The sequence below is a fragment of the Marmota flaviventris genome, chromosome 10 (assembly GCF_047511675.1).
Source record: "Marmota flaviventris isolate mMarFla1 chromosome 10, mMarFla1.hap1, whole genome shotgun sequence".
NCBI classification, from domain to species: Eukaryota; Metazoa; Chordata; class Mammalia; order Rodentia; family Sciuridae; genus Marmota; species Marmota flaviventris.
In genome coordinates, this window is record NC_092507.1 from 99624911 (window position 1) to 99629872 (window position 4962).

General features: G+C 37.8%; 1 pseudogene; it reads right to left on the minus strand.

Moving 5' to 3' along the window:
- Positions 1-4587: 4587 nt before the first annotated feature.
- On the minus strand, positions 4588-4962 carry LOC114105335 (protein LLP homolog pseudogene; annotated as a pseudogene).

Below are 4962 nucleotides of genomic sequence, written 5' to 3' on the forward strand. Positions count from 1 at the left end.
GCTCAGTGGTATTGCATTTTTTAAAAAAATTTTCCAGTCCTGTATCCCTGTCCTTGTGATTATATCATGATGTCATAATTTGGTGAGAGAAAAATAGTTTTCCTTTCATTGTAAATCCTACAGAGCCTAACTGGGCTGCTTTTTTGTCATCGTCGTCTTCTTTCTCTAATCATTTCATAAATAAATGTTTTTGAGGGAAAACTTTCCATCAAATCAGAAGCACCATAATACTGAGTCATAATACTTCCATGCATCATAATACTTTAATGCTCCCACCACAGCCAGTGAGCAGTGGACAGTTGCTCAGGACAAAGCACCTTCCAGTGGAAATGGGGTGTGTTTGTTGAAGCAAGAATTGTTAAGATATAAATAATAATGAAATAGTTATCAGAACCATTGTTTTCTAATATTATTCCTCAAATTAAACTTTGTGTGGAACATGGCATATAGTATTACAAAATAGTATTTTGTAATACTATATGCCATGTATAAAGTAGTTAACATGTTCACATTTGGGGCTGGGGCAGTAGCTCAGTGGCAGAGCACTTGCCTAGCATGTGTGAGGCACTGGGTTTGATCCTCAGCACCACATAAAAATAAACAAATAAAATAAAGGTATTCTGTCCATCTACAACTACAAAAAAAATTAAAACAAAACATGTTCACATTTGGACATTTACCTATAATCAGTAAGACATTTGAACATGAATATTTGGTGTTTGTGATATGTGTGGCATTAGCATTCTTATATAAACTTCAGCATCTAGTTTATTTCAGTATTTTCCTGTTTTGCAGAAACTTCTAAATCACAATTGCATACTTAAAAATGCTAATAGTATATGTTTAAGTGACTTGAAACTTGTTATGCTTTAGTTTAGCAGATGAGTTTTATTGAAGATAACTGTAAACACAGTTGGTAACACATATTGGTTATTCCCAGTGTTATAATTTCATTAAAAATAAAAAATTGAGGGCTGGGGTTGTGGCTCAGTGGTAGAGCTCTCGCCTAGCACGTGCGAGGCCCTGGGTTTGATCCTTAGCACCGCATAAAAGTAAAATAAAGATATTGTGTTCATCTACAACTGAAAAATAAAATATAAAAAAAAAAAACCCCAAAAACCACAATTGATTCTTCATGTTTAAGAAGAAATTTAATTTGAAAGCAAGGAATGACCACCCTGGCAGACTGGCCTCTCAGAGCTAGAGTTGCTACCTGTGCACTTCTTGAAACTTTACTTGCTTGGTGGAAACCTTGCTTCAGTAGATCTGGGCTGAAGGCTATTGGTGTGCTGACAACATCCTACCCCTGCAATATTAAGCCTTGGAGCCTAACCCCCAGTTATGCAGAGATCCAGAATGATAAGTTTGGATACCAGATCATGATCATGCTGGGGCAAGGGGTGGTCTCCCTCAAGTCATGCAGCTTAACAGCCCAAGGGCCAGGCTGGCTCCTTTTTTCAGAACACAATGAACAGAACAACTCTTCTTAACACCTGCATGCTAACCAAGATGTGATCTGTGGGGGAACAGCAAGCCTATTACTGCTGCCACTGTTTTCCAGCCATAGGGTGTACCTGTCAGGGTATAAATGAGTGTAAAAACAATACAACATTTCCTTTTTTGGCTTAAAACATTTGCAACAATCAATCCCAACTGCAAAGAATGGGCACACTCAAATTGGTGTAATTCAAAGAGGCCTTATTTATGAAAGGATTATTACAGAAGACATTGTCAGGTGTCGGGGAAACCTGGGGGACAACGCAGAAACCTCTGGCCAGGAACAGGGAGCTATCCCCACTCTAGATCTAGAGGGGCAAAGGCTGGCAGAAGTTAGAATCCCATAGTGCGGGTTTCTTCAAGAAGAACCGAGACTTCTGTCAAGGCACCTTGAACCCTAGGCCTCTCAGCAGAAGGAAACCAGGGGAAGAATACTCCGGCCTCATTCTCCACCCCACCTCCACCCTGGGAGGTGAATCCAAGTGGAAGCTTAGAAAGGGTTGCCTGGGGCTGAGAGCTTGGTGGAGAAGGGAAGAGAGTGGATCTGAAGGTACTAACACATGGTCGCCTCAAACATTCTTCCTTCAACTATAATATTTATGAGAAATTTCCACTAGTGGAGTCAGCATTGATATATCAAGGCAGGAAAAACAAACTACAAGAAATTATGCATTGGTAATCCTGACTGGAATTCTTTTCCTGACTTCCTTGTGGGTTTCTTTATTGCTTTGGCTTTGAGCACCCACCCTGAGTATGACCAACAGTAGGCCGGACAAATGATGTTACATTCATTCAAATGAAGCCTATACATGGATGAAAGACAGCCATATGCCATATGTAGCAACAACAAGAATTGTCATAGACATGATACTGAGCATATAAATCAGACAGAAAAGAGCACACTTTGTATGATTTCCATTATATAAATTCAGGAAAAATAAAGCAATAGTAAATAGAGATCTGAACCATGGATACTTTTGGGGGAGGGGCATCTTAACTAAGACAAGAGCAAGATGAATCTTGCTGGAGTCCGAAAACCTCTTAAGCAGGTGATGGTTATATGAATGTATACATCTGTAAAAGTACATGTAAAATTTAGCTTTAAGATTTGTGCATTTTACTTATGTACGTTGTATTTTAATAAAATGTTCCTTTAATAACCTACAGAAATATATAAACACCTAATACAATAAGAAATGTATGTCATCATATTTATCTCAGACTTTTAAAGATGACATACTGCTTATAGCTTAACACTCCTATTTTTCCCTCTAATTCCATTCCTCCCTTTTTTTCTTTCTTCCCTCCCTCCCTTCCTCTCTCAGTTACTGGTTTTCATGAATTTTGTTTGCAGGGATGATTTTCTTAAAAACATCATTGTATATAATATTTCAAACTCAACTATATGAAATGTGGGGTTGAATACTTACGGAGTTAATTAAGTAATGACATAAACTAGTGCTTTAGCTTGCTGGGCAGGAGTTCTGGGTTCCAGCTGAATAATTCATATCCATTGGGTTCTGGCTGTATTTGGTACCTGGTGGCATTGGTTTAGGATTGATTCTGGGTTTTGTAACCTCACTGCAATTTTTTAAAGCCTCTTTGTAAATCCTCACTGCTTCATGTGCCTATTTTCACAGAATTCAGGCCATGCAAATATTGGAGTATAGGGACCCAGCCTTTATTCTCTGTGATGGAATTGTCTCATGTTTCTCCCCTCCAGGATTACTTTTCCTTGCCTTCTGAGGAAGGCTAAAAGGCAGGGACTAGGCAGAGGAAGGGAATTAACAACTAATCATATTACTTACTGTAGTTATTGCAAAGTTTTACATGTAAGAATTGGAAGAGAGGCTAATAAGCCTGTATACCTGAACGACACAAGAAAACTTATGAAAGAATTACCATAAACCATCAGGAATTTAAAAGAGTGATGTAAAACTAATTCATAGAAATAGATTTTATTATTTAAAAAACTAGTTGGAGGATATATGATTGAAAAGAGGTGCACAATTATAATAGCAAACACACACACACACACCACTAACCATCAAAAAATTGCAAACTCCAAATATTAACAAACATCACCCACTGTTTCCTTATCAGGTTACAGCTTTATCAGTTGCTGTTGCTTTATCAATTATAGCTCTAGTTCTGTCCTATTCTTCCCATTTTTCTGCTCTCCTGATTTTCTAGATAAAAATGCTGAATATATCTGATTATGCCCACAACTCAGATAAAATTCATTCAAATGCTCAATTGCTTGAATCCCCACTAATATCACATAACAAGCACTTCAAATCCTGAGGTGGCCCCATTCCCCATCAGCTTCTCTGATGCAGCACTCAGGAAGGGGCACTTATTTGATTGATTCTCAGAGCTACTCCTGGTGATTTTTTTTTACACACAAAATATCTTTTATACTTAATTACAGAAAATCAAAACTGCAATCTAGTACTATTCATAAGACCCACTGATGTCACTTTTTAAAAAAATTTAACTATATAGTAGCTTTTTAAACATTTGAGTTCACTCAGATTTGTCAGTTAATCATTTTACCTTTACTGATTATGATTTTACCAAGTTGTGAGATCAAACAATTACAATCACATCATTTTTTTTCTTTGGTACTGGGGATTGAACTTAGGGTCACTCAACCACTAAGCCACACCCCCAGCCCTTTTTATATTTTGAGACACTGTCTCAGTTGCTTAGGACCTCGCTAAGTGCTGAGGCTGGCTTTGAACTTGTGACCCACCTGCCTAAATCTCCCAAGCTGCTGGGATCACATGCGTGTTCCAACACACCTGGTCATCCACATTAATTCTTGACAGAATTTTGATGTCTGATACTATCTAGATATTGAGCGACATCCAATTAAAACATCAGTATACCTTTCATTTACCAAAGAAAATACTTTATTCAAGTTTCCAAAACAAACTCGAAACGTTATTCTGGGTTTGAATTGAAGACAAAAAGTCAATTTAAAATATGAAAACAAATAGTTTTCACGTAGTAGAAGTCAAAATCAATGTATACCTTCTCCAATCAAACATCTGTCCCATGTGGAGTTTTTTAAGTTCTTAAAGATGTCTACCAGGTCAAACCCTTTGCTGTCTTTGCTTTGCTCTTCTGCCTTCCTTTCTCTCACTTTGCCTTCAGTCTTTTTCTTTGCCTCTGGTTCATCCACACGGGGTACTATCCACACTGGTCTAGAAGAGTCTTTTTGTTTCTCTTAATCTCAGCCTCCAATTTCATGTCGTCTTTTTCATCTTTCACCACACACGGTGTTTTCTTCTGGCAATGCTTGGGTACCACCACCGTTGCTATTTCTTTAACATCTTTCGTTAAAACATCACTACCTACTTTGAGAATATTTTTAAGTCTGTTGAGCTCTTTCGGAGCATTCTTTTTCCTCTTTTCAGCCCACGTCTTCCTTTTCCACTTACTCCGTAAGCTTTTAGCCAT